The 13,043-nt window shown below is 38.8% G+C and overlaps 1 protein-coding gene across 12 annotated transcripts in view; it reads right to left on the bottom strand.

The window, feature by feature from the left end:
- The window catches only part of TENM3 (teneurin transmembrane protein 3), a 2,746,241-nt gene that overhangs the window by 725,910 nt on the left and 2,007,288 nt on the right, over positions 1-13,043 (bottom strand). The gene's annotated exons all lie outside the window — the stretch shown is intronic.

Genomic DNA, 13,043 nt, shown 5'->3' with positions numbered 1-13,043 from the left:
CGATATATTTTCCTCCCTTACCATAAAATTCTTGTGGTTTGCTTTATCATTTGATATAATATCATAAGCTCCTTACATTGCTCAGAAGCTTTAAGACGTCTATTCTCTTTATTTTTCCTCTAAATACTTCACAAATAAATCATAAAGTGATCCCTTAAGTTTGTAAAAGAGCAAGAGAAAGTCATCTTAGTCAATCTCTCTGAACGTGTTCATGAGCTCACAACACGCTCCATTTGTAAGTAGTGATGTAAGCTTGGCATGCAAATTAATGCTATGACAATTTATAGGAGCCTATCATCCTATCATATGGTCCTCATGTAAGACATGTAATAACCAGAAGGAAAAAATGTTTAAAAGCTAGAAGGAAGAAATGTTTAAAAAGCACGTATCATTATTTTACCCAATGGTACTATATTTCTTAGGTTTGTAAACAAATGAATTGTATGTATGTGTCTGTGTATTTATTTTTAATTGAAGAATAATTGCTTTACAATATTGTGTTGGTTTCAGCCATACATCAGCATGAATCAGCCATAGGTATACATACGGCCCCTCCCTCTTAAAACTCCCTCCTACCTCCCATGTGTGTCTGAATTTTATAATGTTGAAACAATTAAACTTATTAATAAAGAGTTTGTAGGGAAAAAGTGATTCTCAAAAATCATTCTCCTTTCAAAGTAGAATAGACTAAATACTGCAAAGTGAAAGAGGAGAGTGAAAAATTGGCTTAAAGCTCAACATTCAGAAAACGAAGATCATGGCATCTGGTCCCATCACTTCATGGCAGATAGAGGGGGAACCAGTGTCAGACTGTTTTTTTGGGCTCCAAAATCACTGCAGATGGTGACTGCAGCCATGAAATTAAAAGACGCTTGCTCCTTGGGAGAAAAGTTATGACCAACCTAGATAGCATATTCAAGAGCAGAGACATTACTTTGCCAACAAAGGTCCATCTAGTCAAGGCTATGGTTTCTCCAGTGGTCATGTATGGATGTGAGAGTTGGACTGTGAAGAAAGCTGAGTGCTGAAGAATTGATGCTTTTGAACTGTGGTGTTGGAGAAGACTCTTGAGAGTCCCTTGGACTGCAAGGAGATCCAACCAGTCCATTCTGAAGGAGATCAGCCCTGGGATTTCTTTGGAAGGAATGATGCTAAAGCTGAAACTCCAGTACTTTGGCCACCTCATGCGAAGAGTTGACTCATTGGAAAAGACTCTGATGCTGGAAGGTATTGGGGGCAGGAGGAGAAGGGAACGACAAAGGATGAGATGGCTGGATGGCATCACTGACTCGATGGATGTGAGTCTGGGTGAACTCCAGGAGTTGGTGTTGGACAGGGAGGCCTGGCATGCTGTGATTCATGGGGTTGCAAAGAGTCGGACATGACTGAGTGACTGAATTGAACTGAACTGAAGGATAAACAATGATGCCTCTTTCACCACAATGCTAATCTTAATGACTGCAAAACTCAGTGAACCTATCTGCAGGGATGGAAGGGAGACTCAGATGCAGAGAATGGACTTGTGGACACAGTGGGGGAAGGACAGTGGGGCAATGGAGACAGTAACATCAACATATAAACACTATCATGAGTAAAGTGGATAGCTGGCGAGAGTTGCTGTATTTGTCAGTTAATTCATATGTTGATATTAAAAGTGATTGTCACTACTATTTTGTGAAAGTGAAAGTGAAGTTGCTCAGTTGGTCTGACTCTTTGCAACCCTATGGGCTGTAGCCTGCCAGGCTCCTCTGTCCATGGGATTTCCCAGGCAAGAATACTGGAGTGAATAGCTATTCCCTTCTCCAGGGGATCTTCCTTCCTGACCCAGGGACTCAACCCACCTCTCCTGCATTGCAGGCAGATTCTTTACCATCTGAGCCACCAGGGAAGCCCCTTATTATTGTGTACATAAAACTAATCAATGCTGGAAAAAATCTAAAATGCATACTAATAACAAATTTCAGGAAATTACAAAAAAAAACAGGAAATATCTAAATTGTATATGTTAATGGCCTGTGTTTATTGGCAAAGAAATAATTTTTAGTTCATGATGTGAATATCTAATGATATTATGAGTATATATTGAACCTAAGCACATATTTCGAATACTCTGTTAAGCAAATATATTTTGCCTATGGATAATGTTAGAGACATAGTTTGGCCAATGGATCGCATCACATTTTCTATTTACATCTTAATTCTGTAATTGCTCTGCACTCAGAGGTCCCACAGAAGCCAAGGGTTTTCTCAGAGACCTTCGTGGGGGACATCTGTGGAGATGAGGACAAAGCAGTTGTGAAACCTGCTTTTACAAGTAAGCTGTTAGGTAAAAACCTAAAACCAAAAACACGTCATGCTAACAAGGAAGTGAAAGCAAACTGTGTTCCTACTTGAGACTTAGAATTAAGCATATTTTTGTAAATGAGGCAAAAAGTTTCACTGCTTGGAAAACTTTTGTGGGTCAGATAACCTCAAGTGCCTTGATAGCACCAAAAACTTGAGAAATTCAAGGTTATAAAGAAAGAAAAATAGAAAAATGGATATAATACAATTTTGCTTTATTGAGCACATTTCTGCAAAGTGCTTTATTTATCTCAGTCATCTGTGTAATACCACCTTGAAGGATAAATGTCTCTGAAGCAGGAAAAAGAACCACTCACCCCACATTAAATTGAATCATCAGAGTCGGATCTTTAATCACTTTGGTATTTTAAGTGGCTGAAAATATCAGGTCTCCAAAATAACCAGTAAAGATGGATTGATTTATGAAAGTTCATTGATACAAGCTTAGAAAGACCCCAAATTTTTCAAGAACAAACTGTGTTTCTAAGATAATGAAGATTATCTCTAATACACTGGAGACAAAGTGTGATTAAAATGGTCACCTTGAAATAGGAAAATTATGAATTAAGAACCATGAAACAATGAAATTACTGGGGTTTTTGAACACCTGCACAAGAAATGACTGTATTTGGTGATAGCTGCCGTTTTATGAAATCTAGAAGGAAGTCCAAATGGAGAAAAACAAAGATGTTCAGGGCGCTATTTTTAAGTGTGACTTTTCTCTTCTCCCTGCTAAGAACATTCTAACAAGAAGAAAGGAATTTAAGGACTTGCAAGACCACCTGGCTGCCCTTATGCAGAGCTGAGGCCTCAGCCATCCTTAACAATGAAGCGGCCTTTGCAGAAGGGTGGGAGCAGCGGTGGGTGGTCCTGGAGGAGGCCTGGCCTCTCACGGAAGCCCCTGGACAGCAGCTGGCACCAGCTACCACTGGAAAGTTGGCTCAGAACACTTCTTGTCATGACAAAGTAGAGAGAAAAAGTAGAATGCAGTTTAATTCCCTTGGGAAAATGGGTTACGTCTTATGTCCTTTAAATTAAAACCCCACGTCTCATCTTGATTATTTGTAAGAATAGTTATTTCCACTCAAGCTAGACTTTGTTTTTATAGCTAATACAGCTGGGATTGGCTTAATTGACTTAATGAACTTTACCATTGATTGAAGATTCTGTTCATCTCTGTATGCATCAGTTGAAAAGGTTGACCCTTTGAGATGGCTCTATGTCACCCAGGTCTGCTTTCAAGAGCTCAGAGATTTCTGCCAGGACTGCCACCGCAGTGTACCTCATTAGGACCCGTTGCCTGGAGTTTAGTGAGGCTGAATACTGTCCCGTATCCCATCTGTCCTTGCTGCAACTTATTTGTTTTATTTCTCATCTCAGGATCGGCTTGCCTGTGCCTTCCAACATGACAGTTAACTAACTCCATCAATCTAATTTAGTCTCCTGCTGTGAGCAGACTTGAGGAGTGTCCCAGGGTTACCTCTAGGTTCTTCTTTCTTTCTCCTGCTGGCATCCTCTGTTCCTCATGAGATCTCAATTTTCATAATAAATTTCTGGATAAAATGGGCTCTGTTCTATTTCTGAAATGGTACATAAATCGCATTTTCTGAGTCAACTTAGACGGTTGGTGTTGGCTGCTTCCATGGCTCTTGGTGAGGATAGGGAAGTCTACTCTAGGTTTGTGGAAAAGGGTTTATGATTGATTAGTGATGTTCCCCGCTCCCTCCCGCTCTGGGTCAAAAATGGCCCCACATTTGCTGACTTTTCCTCTATTTCATAGAGCAGGATCTTAATGGTAGGTAGCTGCCTATTGGTCTTTGCTGGTGGCTCAGATGATAAAGAATTCGCCTACAATGTGGGAGACCTGGGTTTGATCCCTGGGTTGGGAAGAAACCCTGGAGGAGGGCATGGCCCCCAGTATTCTTGCCTGGAGAATCCCCAGTGGACAGAGGAGTCTGGCGGGCTACAACGCATGGTGTCGGAAAGAGTCGTACAGGACTGAACGACTAGGCACAACAGGGCACAGCAGCCTGTGGTGTCTGTATATACATTTTACTAACTTTATGGTAACTAAAATTGTCAAAATTATACATAGAATACTCATAGAGAAAGCTTAGGTCTTTGATTAAAATGAAAATATAATTTGGGGCAAAATTTGACTTTTCCTGCTCAAATTCAGAGTATCCTTGGCATTCTTAGATACTGATTCAACAGTATAGCTTTTCTTTCTAGAGGAGTTTCCTCAGCTCTAGACTGGTCTCTATGATTTCTTGAGCTGCTGACTTTAGCAATAGAAGAAAGAGAGGCAAAAAGTAAAGTGGGATCAAGGGGAAATAGTAGGAAAGGAAAATATGCTGGCACAAGGAAAAGTGGCCAGTGGACCCAAAGTAATGAAACTGGTATTTTTCTTTGACCAGAAGGTCCTCTCTGATGGCCACTGCAACTCACACTGAATCAGGGTAAACAGGGCTGATAAGACAGGGGCCTCTCAGGGGAGCTAGTTTAGAGGAGCACACTTGTTTGATTGTATAAACTTTAGTGTATCTACTCATGTAATTGCAAAAAGAAATGAAAATCTGCAAACTGTATATCTGAAAAGACATACAGATCATGGCCAATAGGTATATGAAAATGCTCAATGTCGCTGATCATCAGAGAAACACACGCCAAAACCACAATGAGATATTACCTCACACCTGTCAGAATGGCTATTGTCAAAAAGACAAGAGACAGTAAGTGCTGGCCAGGATGTGGAGAATACAGAAGCCCTGTGCACTGTTGCTGGGAATGTAAATTGGTGCAGCCACCATTTACAAGTGTGGAGGAAACAAGTGTGGAGGTTCCTCAAAAAATTAAAAATACAGCCACCATATGATGCAGCAATTCCTCTTCTGGGTATTTATCTGAAGAAAATGAAACACTAACTCAAAAGACAAATGCATCCTTCTGTTCATTGCAGGATTATTTACAATAGCAGATGCGTGGAAACAACCTAAGTGTTTACTGATGGTTGAATGGTTATAAAAGATCCCATGTATTTACCAACAGAATATTACTCAGGCATAAAAAAGAATGAAATCTTGCCATTTGTAACAACATGGATGTACCTTGAAAGCATTATGCTAAATGAAATAAATTAGAGAAATACGTTATGATCTCATCCTACCATAGAATCTAAAAAAAAAAAAAAATCCCAAACTCAGATTTAGAGAACATGTTGGTAGTTGCCAGAGGTGGGAGATGTGGGGTTGAAGAGATGGGTGAAGGAGTCAAAAGGTGATACAAACTTCCAGTTGTAAAATAAGTAAGTCATGGGGATATAATGTACAGCACTATGACCAAAGTTAATAATACTGTAATGCATATTTGAAAGATCTGAAAGTTCTCATCACAAGGAGAAAAACATAACCATGTGTTGTGATGAATGTTAAATAGACTTGTGGTGAACAGTTCATAATATATACAAGCAGTGAATCGTGATGTTGTATACTTGAAATTAATATAATGCTATATGTCAATTTTACCTCAATAAAAAAAGAAATAAAAACCAAACAAAACAAACCCCAAAGCTTCATTTTCATAACCACAATGACCTGTAATAAGACAAACTGCTGGGCTCAAGCTGAGACAGTGTCTTTTGTCTCTTTGCTTGCCTAGCCTTTATTTTAAAAAAAAAGGGGGGGGGGAGAATTTATGATATAACAAATCAGTAAATTGGTGGGAGGGTTATTTGAGAGGCTGGAATGCCTAAAATATCATAAAGGTATAAGGGCAAAGTGCTCTGATGAATTATTGGCCCTGAAAGAAGAAACTGTGCATGCTTACGGAAACATTTGTGAAAGCAAAACTAGGGCTAAAACAGACTTTCTAGAAATTACATAAAAACTTTTAAAGTGGTCCTGTGTCTCCTCACACTTTATTCCCAATTTTCTTTAGAACCAATACAGCTCTGCCATATTCTGTCATCCTGTTAGAATATTCCCTAGACTGTGGTGAGAGAAACATAGTTGTAGCCATTTTGACAGTAGTTATTCTAACCTTGACCTGAATGAAGTGAGTGAGAATTTCTTACTAAGAGCTAAGAAATTACTAAAAACTTAAATATGATTGAAAATGTGTTATCCTGCACATAATACTGGGCATGAAATATGGGTTGACCTCCTTATTCTTTTTTGTAGATTTTAGTAAACTTTTTAGCTTCTAGGATGCCTGAGGCCATGTGTCTGATGGCCATGACAAGTCAGATAATTCTACCATTCTTTCCTTTGGTACAGGATACATGGGCTTCTGGTCATGTATTCCTAATAACTATATTGCCCTTTGCTGAAATATGATCTAATTTTTGAAGGATAAGGAAAAATTAATTATTGACTCGTTAGTGAAGATTTGTGTAGAAAAGGAGAGGAAAAGTTAAAAACAGGAGATGGTCTCTAAGAGCAAGGGCCTGAAAAAGGCCAGGGTGACGGTTCTGATTAATTCTGTAAAACAAATCACCCCATAAGTTAACAATAAAACAATAAAACCACCATTGGCTGCTCACAGATTCAAAAGGTCAAGAATTTGGACAGGACACAGCGTGGGTGGCTTGTCTCTGCTCCATGAGCTCTGGGGATCTGACTGGTAAACATAAAGGCTAGAGGCTGGAATAGTCAGATGGCCGGTCATTCATATGCTATTGGTTGAGGGCCTCGATTCATCCCTATCCAGGCCTCTCCACGAGGTCTCTTTAGATAAGTGAGGTGCGGACTTCCTCACAACTTTATGGTTCATTTTCCAAAGTAGGACTATCTGAGCAAGGAGCCAGGTGGGAGCTATATTCTTTTAAAATGTCCTGGCCTCAGAAGTCACACAGCATCACTTCTGCCTTAATCTATTGGTTACAGCAATCATCAACGTGCCTGAGTTCAAAGGATAGATGAATAGACTCCATTTCTTGATGGAAAATGGTAAACAGTGAAATTCTAGAACAGCATGAGTCTAGAGATAGAAGTGTGGCTATTTCAAGAAAATACAATGCCGCAGTAATTGAAGTGCAGGAACCAGTGAGAAAAATGGCTCAAAATGAAGGTGAGGTAGGCAGGGATCAAGCCTATTCATAATATTATATGTTACATTAAGAATATTGGTCCTTCACAGACTTAGAGAACAAACTTACAGTTGCCAGTGGGGAAGAGCAGGGGGACGAGATAGGAAGTTTGGGATGGACATGTACACCCTGCTATATTTACAATGGATAACCAACAAGGACCTACTGGATAGCACAGAGAACTCTGCTCAATGTTGTGGGGCAGCCTGGATGGGAGGGCAGTTTAGGGGAGACTGGATATATGTATATGTATGGCTGAGTCCCTTTACTGTCCACCTGAAACTATCACAACATTAATTGGCTACACTCCAATATAAAATAAAAAGTTAGAAAAAGAATATTAGTCTTTTTTTCCCCTAAAGCACATGAGAAGTCATCAAAAGTTTACATATGGGAATAGGACACTCTGGTTTGCTACAGCACAGAGGATGGACTGGAAAGTAGCAACATTAGATGTGAAGAGTCTAATTAGGAAACTAGGGTGATAAGCAAAGCAGGATGTAGGTGGGTTTGGACCAGGAATTTGGCAAGAGATAGAGAGACATGAACGGATGTAAGAAATACATGAGGTAAAATCAAATGGACCTGCATATGAAGAGTGAGAGAGGCTGGTATGAAAAATGACTGCCATTGTCTGCTGTGCAGCTGTGACTATAGGTGTCTATCACCCTCGTAGGGAGCACCAGAAGATCATCAGGATTTGGGGGGAAGAGCCTGAGCTCAGTTTTGAGCTTCAAAGAGAGATATGACTGGGCATGTTCCAGTAGGCAGTGGGAATCATAGGCTGGGTGTCCAAGGAGAGGCCAGGCTGGAGATCTGGATTTGAGTCATCTAAGCACAGGTAGTAGATATGCCTGCTATCAGAGATAGGATTTTCTTCGGAGGATACAAACACTTGATACAGAATGTTGATTGAAAATAGAAAGGCAGTTCTGCAAAGTGGCTAAGGAAGGTGCTGCAGAGAAATTAGAGGGAAACTGAAGAGAGTGGTCTCTTAGGAGCCAAAAGAAAAGACCCCTAATTACCAACTGCATAGAATACAACTAAGACTTTATATCAGATGAGGTCTAAACATGCTCATTCTGGATAAGACAACTTCTTAGCATGAGATATAGGACCTTGCTTAATGAACTAAAAAGTTTTGTTGTTGTTTATAATTTTTTAATATTTCACACTAAAAATATAAAGGGGGTATGCATTTCATAAAACATAATATAATACTCTGCTATATGAAGTACAATATACTTATTTCACTAAAGGCATCAGAAAATAAGAGAGAGAATGTTTCAATGTTGAGTTGAATATCAAAGCTTTCCTCAGGAACATATTCCATATTAATACTATTTTTTTCTTTAAAAAGTCAAATTTTAATTATTCTACTCTCACCTATAGCACTTTCTATAACACATCAGCTGAAAATTATTTCTAAACTAGAAATTCCTGTAGGTATTGGAATATGCATGCTTAAAATACATGAACATATAAAGCATTCTTCAACCATATTCTGATTATTTCTCTAAAGCATATTTCCATGTCCAGTTGGTCAATTTTTAAAACATTTACATATATATGGGTATGCATGTATTTTTGTATGCATGCAGAGAGACTATTAAGCATTACATGAATGTTTTCCTTTTCAGCATGAAATTGAATTTAATGATTCTAAATTAAAGGGAACAAAGTAATACTTCATTATACTTTTATAAAGAGCTCTATTTATCAAGACTAGAATATTTTTAACATAAGCCAACCACAATATGGTTACAAATCCAATATTCCTCATATCTATTTACTTGCAAAATGAATGTGCTTCTCCACTGGCCTTAAAATAATGAGAGTAAGAAAATAGGTTAAGTCTTAAAAGGTCTGATTTATTTTTTTCAATATTCATGAATGGATTGACTAAATGAAACCATATGTTATATTTAAAATGCTTAATGGAACAGCAAACACATGCACTGAGAAATATTTTTCCAAGTCAAAGACCTATAAGGCTAAAGTAGTTTCAGAAGAACTGCATGCACATGGCCAAGAAAGGGTGTAGGACTATAAGTCTAATCACTGCTTTATACAAAGTTGGGGCAGTTGGCAAATGTAGCGACTGATAAATATTAGTGGGATACAATTGCCCTTATCAACCTCAAGGATGCAATGGACTAAACAACAAGAAAACAAAGTCAGCATGTCATTGTGCATATAACAGTAATATGTCAACTCCCAAAGAAAAATTAAAAAAAACAAATCATTATGGGAAAACCAAATTTTATTATTTCAAATGTATTCTTATAATTAAACATGTTACTTTGTCAAAATGATTAATATGTATATATATTTAGTGAGTTTTAAGCCAGCGACCCAGGAGTATAATATATTAGGTCTAATTTTATTTCCAAGCCTTTATACTGAATCGTCTAACTTTAGGAGCACTGGGAGACAGGACAGTTTGTATGCTTAGATCATTGTATTCTGAACTACAAGAAAATGTTGGTAGCCCACCTGCTTATACTAACTTGTACGTAGTTTTCTCTTCTAAGAATCCTGATAAGATGGGCATGAAATATACTTGTAATTAGTGAGACGCTGAACTACCAGAAAGTAAATGTGGGTACTTAGTCATCAAGAATACCTGCTGATCCTCAGGTAGAGTTTATATTTAACTTACCTGCATGCTGTGCTTCTACTATTTGTATTTCCAAAAATACCCATTATTCAAATCACTAGTGGCCATCCAATTAAAAAAAAAAAACCCACATATCTCACTTTAACAAGTATAATATGTCAATTGATCCAGTGACAAAGTTTATATTAAAAAAAAGGAGTCTACTGATATTGGTATCAGGCTTAATAAGTCTAGGACATAAGTCAGATGTCAGGGCCAATATGACATAAGTCATGGGTCTAGGACATAAGTCAGATGTCAGGGCCAATATGAGCTTTTGGAAGAAGGCTAATTAGGAATGATAGTAAAGTCAAGTTTCAGTTGCTTTAAGGAAAAGCATATAAGAGCATAGATGTAGGGGTATGTCCTTGGAAAGAACCAGTGGCCTGAGACCCATAGATATGAAGAGTGAAAAGTACCAATTCAAGGATGATTAGAACTGGACATGGGACAACAGACTGGTTCCAAATAGGAAAAGGAGTACCTCAAGGCTGTATATTGTCACCCTGCTTATTTAACTTATATGCAGAGTACGTCATGAGAAATGCTGGGCTGGAAGAAGCCCAAGCTGGAATCAAGATTGCCAGGAGAAATATCAATAACCTCAGATATGTAGATGGCTCTTATGGCAGAAAGTGAAAAAGAACTAAAGAGCCTCTTGATGAAAGTGCAATAGGAAAGTAAAAAAGTTGGCTTAAAGCTCAACATTCAGAAAACTAACATCATGGCATTTGGTCCCATCACTTCATGGCAAATAGATGGGGAAACAGTGGAAACAGTGGCTGACTTTATTTTTCTGGGCTCCAAAATCATTGCAGATGGTGATTACAGCCATGAAATTAAGACACTTGCTCCTTGGAAAGAAAATTATGACCAACCTAGATAGCATATTAAAAAGCAGAGACATTACTTTGCCAACAAAGGTCCGTCTAGTCAAGGTTATGGTTTTTCCAGTAGTCATGTGTGGATGTGAGAGTTGGGCTATAAAGAAAGCTGAGTGCTGAAGAATTGATGCTTTTGAACTATAGTGTTGGAGAAGACTCTTGAGAGTCCCTTGGACTGCAGGGAGATCCAACCAGTCCATCCTAAAGGCAATCAGCCCTGGGTGTTCATTGGAAGGACTGATAAAGCTGAAACTCCAATACTTTGTCTACCTCTTGTGAAGAGCTGACTAATTGGAAAAGACCCTGATGCTGGGAGGGATTGAGGGCCAGAGGAGAAGGGGACGACAGAGGATGAGATGGTTGGATGGCATCACCGACTCAATGGACATGGGTTTGGGTGGGCTCCCGGAGTTGGTGATGGACAGGAAGGCCTGGCGTGCTGTGGTTCACGGGGTCACAAAGAGTCGGACATGACTGAGCAACTGAACTGAACTGAACTGAACTACTGATAGTGAGGTCAGTAAACCCCAAACCAAGACAGACGAGACAATAAGTTCAACTGGAATTTGGGAAAACATTAGTGACACTTAAAAGTCTATTTGAAAACTTCCTCTACTGGTATAGGTTGTTAACTCAGAGTTCTGGGCTGAATGATTTATGGAATTTACAAAGTTACAATCATGAAGCCAATTGGCTTGATCTAAGTAGTCTCTTTTTTGCCTTCATTTGAGAAACCCTCCAGGTCCTGCATATAGAATAAAATCCACCTAAACGGTCTTTTTTATTTTTTATTTTTTTTAAAATTTTATTTTATTTTTAAACTTTACAATATTGTATTAGTTTTGCCAAATATCGAAATGAATCTGCCACAGGTATACCCACGTTCCCCATCCTGAACCCTCCACCCTCCTCCCTCCCCTCCCCTCCCTCTGGGTCGTCCCAGTGCACCAGCCCCAAGCATCCAGTACCGTGCATCGAACCTGGACTGGCGACTCGTTTCATACATGATATTATACATGTTTCAATGCTATTTTCCCAAATCTCCCCACCCTCTCCCTCTCCCACAGAGTCCATAAGACTGATCTATACATCGGTGTCTCTTTTGCTGTCTCGTACACAGGGTTATTGTTTCCATCTTTCTAAATTCCATATATATGCGTTAGTATACTGTATTGATAAACGGTCTTTTTTAAAAGGCTGTTTTTCTTTCTCTGAATTTTGACATGTTGCTTCGCTCCCTGAATTTTTAATGAATATAAATATACATGCTAACATTCTTTTAAGGAACTCAGTGCACTTTAGAGACACACGGCTGCATTCTCTAAGTGCCTAGGGAGCACCATGGTGAAAATATTTTTGTTCAAAGGAGGCAAATGGCAAAAATTGTAGTTGATGGAGCTCTAATTTACCAAGTGTTATTCCATTGGTTTGAAAGAAAAATTCTAGCTCCTAAAAGAACCAATCTTCTCATAGGAGTTTTGGCTTCTTATCCTGTATGGTTCGTTTCTGAGAAGTAACTTGGTGTGACAGACTGCGTTCAAGCAGAGGTGGCTGCTGGGTAGTAGACAGAGAAACAGAAGCCCAGAGAAGTTCACTTCCATTCAGAGTCGGGACATATTTAGAGCAAGAAACAGAGGCCACTTCTTGGCCACTTCTTATGCCAAGACAAATGATAGTTTCAAAAGACCACCCATACTTGCAGTGTTATTTTGCTTCTTCTCTGTGCAGCCAATTTAATAGTTTAAAAATAATATATATTTAAATACACCATTAAGCTAGGGAACAGATCTTATATTTGAACTACCTAATGCTGAACTGGTTGACCACAAATAGGTTACATAACAGGATGAAAGCGAGACATTTCAGACAGAAGTTTAAATTAAAATAACTTGGTGGGTGGTGGTGGTGATGGTAGTTCTGGAGCTTTAGAACAAATAAGAGTTTCTGGTTGGTTCTTCTGCAGGGATTATTTTAAAAAATAAAAAGGAAGGAAGAGTGGAAGCTCCCCTCCTCTGCTTTGGTCAGTGCTCAGACTACTTTTAATTAATTCTTCAAAACATTCCTGACGATG

Source organism: Bos indicus x Bos taurus, chromosome 27 (genome assembly GCF_003369695.1).
Source record: "Bos indicus x Bos taurus breed Angus x Brahman F1 hybrid chromosome 27, Bos_hybrid_MaternalHap_v2.0, whole genome shotgun sequence".
Lineage (NCBI taxonomy): Eukaryota > Metazoa > Chordata > Mammalia > Artiodactyla > Bovidae > Bos > Bos indicus x Bos taurus.
Note: the sequence above shows the minus strand (reverse complement) of the source record. Positions and strands in the feature narration are given on the sequence as shown.